The following is a 14,722-nucleotide window of genomic DNA, read 5'->3' on the forward strand; positions in this document are numbered from 1 at the left end:
AGTGGAAAGTGGGCTTAATTCAAACCCTGACAGCTTTCAAGCTGGATCGGCTGCATGAGTCAGGTAGAGCTTTTAAACCAGATTTTTCCTCCATGGATCTTTAATTAATCCAGAGTTATCCACACTTCCTTTACATAACATTAGTTCAACCTTCCCTAACACAATGAAATTAAATCTCATCAGCCATCTGGACGGTGCATTTACAAAATGATCTGGGGAAATTAGAGTAGAGCTTGGTGTGTCCAACAAATTGACCTGCATTATCTCTAACCAGAGTGTGACGCTTTGTCTGAACATAATCTCTGCAGTATTAGAGTTTTTAATTAGCAGAGTTAACCGAAACAACATGGAAACGGGTGAGGTGTGAGTGGTTTCTGTGCGCAGTGGCTTTTGTGTTTTGTATTATTTGCCTCCTCTGCTGTGTGGCTCTGACTGTGAGTCTGACACCCTGTTTTGTCAGCTGTCTGCAAGTAACTCTGCCTTTAATGTCTGTGCAGGTGTTTGAGCTAACAGATGTGTAACATTTAAGGACAGAAAATATATACAAGTTAATGGATAGCAATAAACAGATGCTCTAGTGAAAAAATTTTTTTTCTTTGGTCACAGCTAAAGAATAAAGTGTGCACTCCCTGAAGGGACAAAGCCCCTGGCCGAGTGCCAGTCGCAAGTCGTCAGTGGTGTGTGAGGTGAGTGCTGTCTGCAGTGGTACTTTGTCATCATGGAGTGTGCATGCTTGTCTGAGTGCGTGTACATGTGCATGTGTGAATGAGCGTCTTGGACTCCGACTTCAGCAACGTCACAGATCCTGCCTAAGCTGAAGTCCCGGGGGCTGTGTCATTGTGTCACTGGACCAGACCCTCTTTGTTTCCTCTTCCAGCAAAAACCTATACCTTCATGGTCACTTGTTCATAATCAAACCTCGTGGGTCCTTTCCTTCACTGCGCACTCAAAGAAGCGCACACATACATGGAGAACTGTCATACTTTGCTTGTACATATGTGTCAGAGACCTTTTCTTTTTTTTTTCTTGGTGAAACTTGGCTGGACAACATCACCTGCAGCTGTTGAAGACAAGCAGAAATATTTTGTAATTATTCCAAAAAATGATCCATTGTCTTCTTTCAGTTGTCACTAATGTCCAGTGCACAGTTTATACTCAATAGACAATCTGAAAGGTGAATGACAGGAGATGTCAGCGTCTAAGTTTACAAAATGACTTAAATGCCTCCCCCAAAGAGTGCATGATTGTGTCTCTGGGGACAGAGGGAAGCTGAAAGACCTCAAGAAAACTCACACATACATGTGCACAATACCCAAACTTTGCATGGCAACCCTCAAGAGCCTAAATTTGGTTCTTGTGCAGTCACTACATAATCTTTGTGAATCTCCTCAGACTGGGGTAAACTGGGGATATTTGTTAATTTAGCTTTTAGGCAGTTCATACCATATCTTCATACCATATTTGAAGGCAATAAAAATACCTTCACATATGCATATATGCAGGAATAGTAGAAATCTTTTTATGGACAAATGTTTTAAAACAGCAAACATTTATTGATGTTAAACTTTCAGGCTTTGCTGTTTACAATTTTAAATGATCAACCTCATTGTCAAGAAATGCGGGACCACTCTACACGTCCCGACCAAAAAACAGGTTCCCATTGAAACCTCTGGTGTATCTCTGACAGGCACACCACTGAAAGCCACTCAGTAGATTTCCCACAAGATATCAATTAAAAATTGAGTGAAACAGGTGCTAAACTTCCCACCTCTCATTAATTATTGGTGCTTAATTTCATAGACTTGGATGTGGTTGTACCACACCCTCTTTGTAGAAAGCACACGCATGCACACCAACAGTTTGAGCCATAAACCCCTTTCTGCCAGCGGCTGATGCATAGTACCCTGTTGACACACAGTAACAGTGATATATACCAGTGGATGAATCTCTAATTAAGCTTTGGCAGGGACTCCACAGTTACTTAGTGCCACACTTCATTATGTGCACACACCCCTGTTTCGAAGCTGGAGACTAGCGTTGATTTAAGATAAAACGGTCAACCGCCTTGCAGCACTGTGATTGTTTGTTTTCTTTAGAAGCTTTTCAATCGTTTGTGGACTTTAGTCTTCAGTTAAAAAAAGAGAAGTTTGAAAAATAACAACAGTATTTAAACGTTATTAATATATAGACATGTATTTTATCGACATTTTACATTCAAAACCGGGGACATGAAAAATTGCCTGTTTTTGTGTGTGTGCATTTCCATTCACTCCCCTTTACTTAGATTGCTCTGAATAAAATTGAATCCATCATCCGAAAACGGAGACACTATGATTGTACCACAAACTTACCAAGTCACAGCTACACATAACATTACATGCAAAGACAATACTCATCTGAGAAGCAACTTGGAGTCTCTTGGGAACAACAGAGATCCATAGATCAGATTAGAGAATCTGTCCCCAGGAGAGCTAGTGTTGGTGCGAGTAACAACTCTGCCAATGGCCAAAGTTTTTTCCAGTTTGTAAGAAACCATATAGGACCTTTCAAATATGTAAAAACCATATTCAAACCAAAATTAAATGTTTTGACACAACGCGACATGATCAACAAAGTGGTTGTCTAAATCTGAGAATTATTTACAATACTTTAAATTTGCTGTTCATAGACGCTGTTGTCCAATCTGACTGCAAACTATTTGAAATGAAGAATGGACAAAATTATCAGTTGAACAAAAAGCGTAAAGACATGTAGTTCTAAAAGGAGTAATAAATTCAAAAAACTCTCCAAAATATTGAATTGATGGGGTTGAATGGAAATGCAGGTCGCCCATTTCTGATCATCATCAAATATTTTATGTTAGTCTGTCACCAAAAAAATCACATTGCAGTACATTGCAGTTATGACTGTAACAAAACCAAATGTAAGAGTTATGAATAACTTTTGCAGGGCTGTGTAATAAACCGATGTGAAACAGAAAGTCATTTGTAATGTTTTTTGTGATGTTCAATAAGACAGAGCCAGCAAAAAGTGCAGACCAGGCAGACTGTCATATTTTAGGCTTCCTCTGGAAGGAAAACCTCACCATCCAATTTGCAGCAACTGAGAAAAGGTCTAACTGTCTAATAGAATATACACAGAGCAGCAATATAAAACAGCTTCTGCGTTTGGGTGCCTCAGCCAATCAACGAGCTGTGTTACATCCGACCACTACATGCATTATGACAAGGAGAGGTCAAGAGTCCTGACCTCTGATGATGGCTAAGGTGACAGATGTCATGTCAGGTTTGTAATGGCTTTGTTTTAATGACGAAGTGAATCACTGCTTGTACATACCCAGCGTCAGAGGTGAGCACGCGTGGGATTGTTGTCACTCACTTTTCAATTCTCTCTGACGCAATGTACTGTAACAACTTCTGATCTGACTGCCACTCAAAATAACAATGTCCCGATGCCCGGCCTGAGATCTAATTGCACAAAGACTGGCGACTTTCTGCAATAAGATAGTAAAATCACATCTGGTGTGTGGAACCACTGCACTTTATAACTATTTTACAAAGATTGAAAAAGTGTATTTTAATATCACTGATCCATTGTTATTTATTGTTTTCTTTATAGTGCAACTTTTCCATGATTGTCTGTGTCAAAGTTTTTGCAAAGTTTTTGCACCTGACAAAGCTGTATTATTTGTACCAATGTGTATGTCCATGCTGCTTTTCTTAATTCTCTCTCTCTCTCTCTTTTTCTTTCGCTTCAGGCCCTTTTCTTCCCCAACCGTTATCGGTTTTTACATCATTGTTAGACCAGAGCAGAGGCCTACATGAGTCTACAACACATGAAAAAAAATGAAACAAGTAGTACAAATGAATCACAGGAGGTGTAAAATTCCTTAAGAAGTGTTAAATGCTGAATTGTGTTAAATTACAACCAAAGAAAGAGACTCTCCACAGAATTAGTGCTTAATTAGGTCTTAATTAGCATAATTATGCATGCTAACAGAGTCTCGACAGAATAGCAGTTGTCAGGAGGCTTGAACCATCTGTAACAGCTGAGAATTAATACATCATCTTTTATATCCAGCAACACTTTACCTCTTCTATCTCAAAGTGCTTTTCATTAATCAATTTTCCTTTTATTGGACATGAAATTTGGCGTTTTTCATTACGTGCCATTATACCACTCCCCTTCCTGCGATAACAGTTCTAATTAGGCCTCAAGTGTATCCTTAAACACAAATATTCGACTAGAAAGACACATAGAGGGATTCACAATAAACACACATGCCCGATGGCCACAACTGTCAGCAGTTTATGTCGATCGCACTTAACATGGGTAACTTGGACAATTTCTGTTGCAGGTAGACAAGGCAAAGGCAATAAAAAGGGTGGGGAGGACTGGCAATGAGAGCAGATGAGACAGATAGGGAGCTGAAAGAAAGAGAAGGTGGTTGGAAATCAATGAGAAGTCTTGAACTTAGGAGACCCTTTTCATGTTTGGTAATCAGCTAAGAGTATCTGTATAACCTCTTGTAGCCAAAGAGGGAAAAGGACAGAGGAGAGAAACACCAGGCTGAATAAGCGTACTGGTGTGTTTCAGGGAGTTATGATTACAATTTTAGGGTTTACAAAGCGTTATTTAAAGCTCACTCTCATTAACTTAATTTGCCTTTTTGCACAAGTTATTTCCCTGGTGCAGTCTATAATATAGCCTCATATGCATTATCTACTATTGCATTAAACATGCATAGTAAAGTTCAGAATGTTTTCATTTATTTATTTTCTAATTTTTGTGAAGTAGATTGGAGCAGTTGTTATACTGTTATAAGCTTTGACAGTCAGATATTGCAATCTTGTCAACTAAAATGGCAAAGTATTCACATTCAGATAAATAAAAGACAGTTTTTGAATGACTATTACAACTGGGTTCAACACGAATTGGTGAAATTTGGTGCTCTATTTTTTCTGACCCCATTGTTAAAGAGGCCTATAAAAACAACCTGATCTCACCGGTCCAGGACCCGTTTTAGCTGCAGCGTGACCGTTTTCATTTCCTTTTTTGCCCAGTTACATGGCTAAGCTACCAGTACTTCTCCACTTCATGCTACCACTACAATCATGAACCATCACAATCTTATCATTGTGTGCAATGATTAGGGAACTCTCATGCTTCAACAAACATAACATGGAGAGTTGTTGATGCACACCAGAAGAGGTGATCCACTTTGTGGCTGATTATTAATATCACAGTGCAAACTTAGTGAGAAGACGACTCAAACCACTGAAGAGAACTACAAGTCTGTATGTGTTTGAAATATCAAAATGCTGTGTCTTAATGTTCTCATGCTATTTACTTTAGCAGAGGAAAAATTGGACCAGCATTTATGGAAAAGAAGAAAATAATTAGATTCAACAAGTCCTCTCGTGTAAATATGGACTTTCCTGTCATTTTACTCTTGTATTTTAGAGTAAAATGACTATTACATTTTTTCTTACAGTCTCTGGGAATCTCCAGTCAAATATCACTAAACTGTATTTGCCAATTGAAATATGAGAATACTTAGTTTTTATTTACTTCACAGTATTGGTTAAAAAAATTCACTTAATGTTCAATTCTTATTTTGAAATTAACTTTCAAGAGATTTCCATAATTATCATAAACAAAATTGTACCTCCGAACCTTGTTTTACATTTGAATTGCTGTCTTCTTTGTTAACATTCAAATTGGCTAACAAGTGATTCTGATGTCTTTTCTTGTTGTATTTCCACCTCTACCCTCTTTCTGTCCCAGAAATCAATGTCTTGATGGATAACAAGCATGGCACATCTCACCTTCCTCTTTAGGGAAGGGTGACAGAACCACTCCCAGTGCTGCCATTTCCATCTACCAGCCCTACAACACACATTGACACACACCAAGGTGTGGTCAGTGCACATACACAGCATAGCTCCAATCTATAAGAGCCCTGAGCCTTAGGCGACCTTGAGACACTCCCCTCTTTCTGGCCTTGCCAAAAGCCAAGGCAGGAGCCTGTCTTCCTGTCTCTGTAAGAGTTGAGCACATTTATTTCATAAAAGAATATCCGAGGCAACTCCCCCTAAACTCACTGACACAAAGCCTGTCTCAGTGATGTACATGCTAATTCCCTTCATATGGTATTGTGGGAGTCAAATACTTGAACAAGGTCTATCCCACTCAAACTCTCCTCTCTCCCACCTTCCTCCTTCCTCTCCCAGGCCCACAGGGACATTAGCATTATCGATGAGCTCACCCCGTCACCTCAGACACAAGCTCTTAAAAGAGAATAATTTCATGCAAATGAGATATTGATGAGCTAATGATTAATTGGCTGCCAGACTGCGTTAATATGCAATAGCTGTCGTGTAATATGCATTTCTAATGACTCTGTCTCAGTGTGTTCAAACAAATGGGCGACTTTGATCATTGGGGTACTCAGAGGCTTTCCTGCATGTTAGCTCGGGGATAAAGCTTTGCCTCAGGGGTTTGTGCAAGCTATCATGGGAATGTAACCACAGAGAAAGAGGAAGTTTCTCTCCTAATGTGTGTGAGCTTATTTTAAATTTTGAAATAGGCTTTGGTAGAAATATTTTTGCTCCAGAAGATATTTGACATGAGATGTTCAATGCTGCTCTTAAATATCTATTAGTATGGCTAGCCAAAAATGGTGTCACATATATTTCATCACAAAACCTTCAAAAATAGCTCAAAATTGACCTTTTACTGCTCTCCAGGGGAGCTAAATTTAAAATGGATATTCTGAATTAATGAGTTTGAGGACGCTTATCATAAAACACGGAATGAGATATTAGTTTGAACTGCAGGGTGCAGGTGCAAGTAAGTGAATTTTTTTATATGGCACCATATAAGATAAAAATTACAAGGTCCTGCACAGTAAAATAACATTACCCAAAGATAACATACATCCAATTGAACTAAAATCCAATGTGCTCACACATTTTTCGAAAATAAATTCCTCTTTTCATGTTGTTTCTTAGACAAGGCCAAATTGAAAAGAGATAAAATTGGATAAGTGACAATGCTATTGACTGACAGTCCATAAAGATGGCTCTTCAGCTGCCAAAGTTTAGAGACGACAACTGCAAAAGCACTTCAGTATCTTGTCAAAAGCGCAAAGGTTTATTCATAACAAGTTGAGAGTGAACAATATTTTAATGAGGCAGATAAAAATGATCTATGTGAGAGGACATAAATCTGCTTTCAGATTGCCAGTATTCCTTGATGATGTGTAAAAAACAAACTCATATTTCCAGGAATTTTGGGAATGAAGGTATCTGGTGCATAAAGATGAAGGTCAGTTTCATCTGGAGGAAAGTAAAGAACAACCAGGAGTTCTTTTGCAATTCAGAAAATTCTTCAGCTTTGAAATCTCAGAAAGACACTGAGATTTAAAAGCAGTAAAATACTGAATAACAGCAATACTCTAAATTTATAGGGCTTGTCTTTCAGAGTATCACAAAATATGTTGCATCTCAACTCTAATCCTATGAACTCAAAACTTCCACTGGTGTCCAGAGAACTTGGCTACAAGCTGTGGAGAATATTGCTCTTCTCCCAGGCTGTGAGCCATATTCAACCATCCAAGCCTAAATAATAAACCACTAATAAAGTTTAAAGCAGTCACAGTGTTGCAGTGTTATAAGGAAGCCTTATGCACCTCAAAACTCTGCAGGGAGAATTTACTGATTTTTAATGGCATGGTGCTGCGTTAGAATGGTATGACAAAAACCATACTGATTGAAAAACCCAGTTGTAATGTGATAACATTATTGTCTAGACCTCATCGACATCTTTTCATCAAACCCTGGGAATCCACTGAAATGCAGCAACCTTTCTATGTAATTCAAATGATAAAACAGATGTAAAAAAACAAAGAAAGAAAGTAAAAGATCAGTGGTGTTCCGTCTGATCAAGGTCAGACTTGTGGTAAAAGAATTTCTCCATTTCTCTTGCAGGTTCCAAGTTTAAAAAATGTGAAACTTTTACTGAATTTGTAAGTTTACTGTATGTTGGAATTGGAAATTTCTAGCTTTGCCATAACAAGTGACATGATGGTTGCTGAGCAAAATTATGCCAGGTCAATTTAGGATATCTTCCATTGTGTGTGTATGCGTGTGCGAGCTCATGCATACGTGTGTGTATGTGTGTGTAAGTAGCAATGAGTAGGTCTAATCAGACTGACTGCAGTTGTGCTTGGGGGCATGGATCTATCCAATTGCCATTCAGCGTCTCCACCTGTCTGTCCTTCTGTTTGTCAGGGGCAAGTGCAGAAATGGTGCGCAGGCAAGTCTCCAGCAGCGTTTACAGCCAGCCTTCGAGATTTGGTAATGTGGTTGATATTGGGCCTGCAGACAGGCGGGTGGTGATACAGAAAAGAACAGGCAATGGAGCACTCAGACCTGTGGCCTGACCTGTCAACAGAGTTTGTCCTGCTGACGCCTGCAAGTGTGTGTGTGTGTGTGTGTGTCCAGAGTGGCATTTGATGGCTGCCAGTCACATAACTAATCTCCCATCACCAGGGTGGCAAGGGAGTATTCTGTTTCCCTGGCCTGTGCTTATTTAATCATAAAATGTCCAATGATGCTACCTACATCGTTATCTGTAAACAACCCAGAATTTTAAGTCGTTTGTGTGTATGTGAGTGTTTGTAACAGCCAGGGACATGCTGTAATAATGGTGTTAGGTTGAGCTCATCATGCTCAAACTTAGAGTCCTAACCTGCTGATATATATTAGAAGAAGATTGCGACCTGACCCAAAAACACTTAGACCCAAAAAATGGTTATTCTGTCTTTCAGCACGCATGCCTTCACAAGAAGTGTGCGCTTTTTGATAAAGTGTGGTTGTCTGTGGAAAAGATGTTTGAGTTTTATTTGTGTGAGTAATTTATTTATGGTTTATCCACTTTTTTAACTCAGTGTATCGCTATAAGTCACAGAGAATGGCTTTCAGATGGTCCTTCCTGTCGAAATGTCTTTTTTTTTAAATCGTGTATATCTCAAGCTACATTGGAAAAAAACATCTAATTTCCTTTTTAATTTATTAATTTCTTAAATTTCAGATAAGGTTTTTCGAAATGCACAAATGTGTAGCAGAAAAGAACTGTCGAACAAAACCAAGAAATGACAAATTTTCCTAAATTTATATTTCATTTTCAATTGATAAAGTTATATATGTGTATATATATTTAAAACTGGGTTGTCAAATTTTTTTATTTGTACTTAAACTATGAGGTTATAACTTACTGGTTGGAGTATTGCAAAAGCAAAGCAGGTAAGTGTTAAATTAAGGATCATAATTATCTAAGGAATATTCTTTCCTTGTGTTTTAATCAATTACTACATTTGCACACACTTTTCCACAGAAATTTTCTTTTCTATCTATTTAAAAACAATTTGTGACTGTATTGATGTAATAATTTGTTAATACACAGCTGAATTTCTCTGTGCTGGTCAGATCTGACCTGAGCTCCACATGTTAGTATTCAGATATATGTAAATGAAGGTCATTGATCAGGGTGTGAGGCCAGTTTTAAGAGTGAGTGATGCTGATCAGCGAGGAAGGGACGATGTGACCTATCCTCTTCTAACTCAATACAGTGTCACATCACAGCACAACTCAATCACTTACAAACCTGAGTGATCCAGGTAATAATGTCACTTCCTGTTTTACCAAATGGCGACACAACTTCATCGGGACCTTTACAAACCTGTAGCATAATTGTGCTTGATGTATTCCTACGTTACTTTAAGTACATACAGGTTTTATCTTCAGAAACTTTTTCAGATTTCACTGCAAGATTGAGATTTTTAAAGCAAAAGTTTCCATGAAAAAAAATCTCTGAGAGATTAAGAAAACAATTATTTACGAGGTACTTTTTACTATTGCAAACTGGATGTCTGCTGGTATACTGTACAATTTACTCACATATGCATCCTTACCTAATACTGTTATCAAGACAAACGACCAAGGCCACAAATCTAGGTCTGAAACCAGAGGTTCCTGGTGAGACACAAACTCTCTGAGGACTTCGTAGTCTTACGATACCCATACACACCTTATGCAGAGTGTCAAAATTTATTGCGGATGAGGTTTCTATGAATATTTGCACATCTGTGTGTGCACATGTGAAGCTATACCATCTGCAATAATGAGACCTGACAGATCCCACACCCCTGAGTGCTGTGTGTGTCTACAGGCTCTTTCAGAGTGACAGTGTAGATTAGGGGTGTAATCCTTGTAGAGCTACAGGGGAATCTATCAGGACCCAAGGCTCCAGACACACATGATTCGTGACAGTGGGAATTAATTGAAATGTTAATGCAGATGAGAGTTCAGTTCTTAATTGCTTGCTGCTGGATTAGGACAAGATGCTTTATGAAGAGATATTATATGAGCATTTGAAGTGATCTTGGTTATAAAGAGATTCCAGGCATGCTGCGGTAGGTTATCGATGATTGCTGATTATCTCAAACCAGCACTGGAGACCTTCTGTTTATGTCATCAGGTAATGTTAGCATACTGAAGAGTGCAACAATTAGTTAACAATATGTACTCAAAGAAAGTTTGCTGTATTTGTCTTTTTTTGCCCTAAAATGAAACATCTGAGGTGGCAGAAAAAAATAAGAGCAGTGTTTTAGTTTTCCCGGATGTGTCGAGGAAAAACACTTAAAGGGAGGCTTTGATCTTAGTTTTAATTAGCTCCTATTCCCCTCTAGTATTCCTCTTTTCTGTATTTGCAAGAAAGAATATGAACAATGCTAACAACGACACCGCTTCTGCCTATATCAGCATTTTACTTAACTTTCCCTCTTAACTTGTTTTTTTTTTCTCTTTACTTCTGAAAGTGTGCCCTCTTTCCCTCAAAGTGCCACCCAGTATAAAAACAGCAACAAGAGGCTGAAGAAGTGCTTTGCTCTGTTTTTCAAATTCAATTCCTCTCGGTTCTCCATTACATTTTCTCTTCATGCCTTTAATATGTACCAGACATACCAAGTGCATGATAAATTCATCATGTGGATGCCACTGAATCAATATTAATTTTAGGCCTTTCATGATGGCAAATCAATGAAAGCATCACTAAGAGGCTCCTTTGCATGTTGAGCACCTTGTCTCTGCGAGTGAATGGAGATGTGATGAGAGGTGAGAGAGCATCCATGGTGGTGCCAGCAGGGAGGCCCAAACTCACTCATTATCTCCCCTCAATTAGACCTTCTCGCTTCGCCACCCTGGGCCCACACACACACCGACACAGTGTGTGTCGGTGTGTGTGCTTCCTCCCTGCTGAGTTCATCATACAAACATCTCGGGAGTGTTTCCTCAGAAAATATCTCTCACTGATCACTTTGACATAATTGGACAGCCAGTCTCTTTTATATTAAATATGATGCACAAACAGTAATAGAACGTTTTTTTGGTATATAAAAAGCAGACAGAGGTAAAGTTAGAACAAAGTGGATTCATAGCAAGAAATCCTGTTAGCAGTTTGCTTTTTTTGTGTAGAAGTGTGCAACGTTTTATTGTATGTAACTGTAAACATACTCCAAGTACTTCTAAGTGGAGTATGTATGTTCTTCCCATGGACAGATTTAATGTGGCATACATGTGTAAAAAAAGGAAATAAAAAGTTATGTCACCTGCACACTCCAGAACTGTCCTGTGTAGTTTTTACCTAAACTTCATTTGATCATTTGTTGTTCAAAATGGTTCTGGTTCTGGAATGTGCCACAAATCTGGGGCAAACTTCCGGAAAACTGAAAAACAGCTGAAACACTGAGTTTCTTGAAATCAAGAGTAAAACCCCTCCTGCCTAGAATTGCCTATGAAAAAAAAAAGCTCATTAACCTATGCCTATGAACCGTAATAAATGGAAAATTGACCAACATATTTGATGTGTATTGATGATTTTGAAGATGGTACTCAGCAAAATGTTTTGTTTGCTACTGGTTTCTGAATTAGCCACTATATGTTATCTAAAGTCTCATTATCATCTGTCCAAGCAAACAGGAAAACTACAATACAGTATGCACTGGCCGATCTCAACAATGATTGCACAGTTGTTGCTTTGGTCTATTTTGGATTCTTTAAAACACAACTGTGTTATGAATTATATACACAAATTATACATCTAAATTACAGGGTGTGTAATTTAGGTGTAAATGTGTGTGCATAAACATTAGTTTGGGTTTTCAAAGGTGGAGAGCCATTGAGCTTTAAAATGGTTAGTGTTTTAATTCTGCTCATTTGAACCTCCTTTTCAAACATCCAGTGACTCAAAGTGTCTTAAATGGAACCTTTGAAAGGAAAAAGATCATTTTCTGCTCATCAATCAATGAAGTCTGCTCCCTAAAATAAAGTGACAAATGTCAATTGATTTAACTTTCTAGTGTTTAGGTGTCTACATCAAGACACATTATAAATGAACACTAAAATGGAAGATATGTCACACAAGTTGAAAATACTAAAATTATCTCTATGGATAATTTATGCAGTACATTACTATCTAATTGTCCCATTTATGGCTGCATCCGCATCTCTCATAGCATATATTTGGTAATTTTTTGTCCTTTACCCTGCAGCAGTGCCTCAAACTGGCAGACTACCATTTTGCTGCAGCTAACTCCCCTTAATAAAGCTTGTGTATCTTCCAATCATAGTTGCAGATCTAATTAAAGACTTACATTAATTTTAATCTAAATCATTTGCAGTTGTCATGAACTTCATCAAATCTAAATGTAAAGCATTTGGTGATAATTAGAAACAGTTTTGGGAACTATGCTCGGCATGCATGTGTGATGCAGCGCTGCATTGTGCCTCGGTAGTCTCGTGGATCAGTAAGAGAGTCTGTTGCATAGCAGAGTTTCCAACAAAAGAAGGGCTTGTGTTTCTATGTGTAAATCTTCTGTTTGTCTGACTGTCAAAACCAACACTTCAACAGTAGAAAAGTCACACTTTTGACCATATGACATTGCACAGACATGTATGGTGCTCAGTGCTCATACCTCCAGAGCTGTTTCATGTTTTCACATTAAGAACTTTAATGGGATACTAGCATAAATTTAAGCCTGTAATTGCGGCCACGTCTACATAGGATGCTTTTTGTCTATTCTTGCTATAATGACTTGTCACCAATTTTTAATTGGATTCAGGTCTGGATCTGATCCATATTCACATATTGATTTGATTTAAACTTCTCAACTGACTGCATCTTTTGCATTATGCGGTGTTAGTTTTTAATCCCACACAAATTTTTTACATGTTGGCCTAAAAGTTCAAATTTGGTCTCAGCTGCTTGCTGTATCCTCTACAATTTTTGCGGCAAATTCAGCGTTCCCCTGGACCTTCTCGTTACTTTTCTGATTAACGCTCCTTTCAGCAGCAGGTAGACACCCATGTCTGAGTTTGTGTTGTACCTATTCATTCTCACAGGGTGAATTCACAAGTGCTCAATGAGATGTTCGAAGTTTGGGCAAAAGTTTAATAAACTATTCTCCCTTTAGCTTCTCCATAACTTCTTCCTTGATCGGTGTAATGATCTCAATAGTCTTTGGGATGATACAGAACAGTTGCATTTTTACTCAGCCTGAATTGCTCTTTGTGTGACTCTACTTATGCTAAATAGACGTCTTCTGAAAGCAAGTGTCTGCATTGGATTTTACTTGGATGTATCAGTAAGAGTAAAAGACGAGGTGTAGATGGTCGCAACACTTTTCTGAATTGTATTTGTAAAAAAATAAAAAACGGGTATCAGTTTTGTTTCACTTCCTATTTATGTATGTTTATAGAATTAAATCCTGTTAACTACATTAAAGCTTGAGGTTGTCAATTAGTAGAGTGTCAAAATGTGCAAGAGGTGTGACAACTTTTTCAAGGCACTGTACTCACCAAAGGAGAGTGATGGAAATGCTCACTAAGTACGGTGGAAATATTGAGGACACTGAGCCAGTCGTTAATGAATCAGTACAAAGTCTGGATTGTTGTCTGTTGGAGCTAAACAAATATGAAGTTAAAAAAAAAACTGTCCGAAAACTAAAATCAACTTGCTGTGAATATAAGTAGGACAAAAAGAGTGAAAAGGAGCCAGAAAAGTTTTGTCTCCGCATTAGTCCAGTTCCCGGTCCCTCGGTGCGACTCTCTACCCCCCAGAGGGTCTGTTGTTTAGGGTTGCACAGCCACCTAGGCCTTGATGAATTTCTCCCCCGTCAACAAATTAAGAGCTGCTATTGTTGCAGTGACAACAAGGCATCTCGGTCGCCATGGGGAGCACCATGAAGACCAGTGACAGAACTCCAGAATCCTCCTAATCATCCCCAGCTGTCAGGAAGCACCTGGCCTGACACCTCTGCTTAAAACCTGTCTCCCAGGCATAAGATAATTACAAGTGCCAGCAGAGGAAGAGAGAGAAGGCAGGGAGAGGGAGAGATGGTAGAGTGGAGGGATAGAGAGAATTCTTTCTTATAAGTGGCTGTGTGAGGAATGGAGTGCTGGAGCTTTTCCAGACAAGTTGCCATTGAAGTAGAGGAAGTGTTCAAAGGCAACAGTGGAGTTGAGAGTGGGGAGGTGTCTGGGGTGTCTCCCCTCTTTGCTACAGAGAAGGCTTGGGAGGGGGTCCCTAGATAGCGCTGCGGGGGACAGGTGAGGGACGGAGCTGTCAGTAGGCCCACACTCGAAGACATTTTAGAAGAGAA

This window comes from Poeciliopsis prolifica, unplaced genomic scaffold (genome assembly GCF_027474105.1).
Source record: "Poeciliopsis prolifica strain line A6 unplaced genomic scaffold, Auburn_PproV2 SCAFFOLD001, whole genome shotgun sequence".
In the NCBI taxonomy this organism is placed as follows: domain Eukaryota; kingdom Metazoa; phylum Chordata; class Actinopteri; order Cyprinodontiformes; family Poeciliidae; genus Poeciliopsis; species Poeciliopsis prolifica.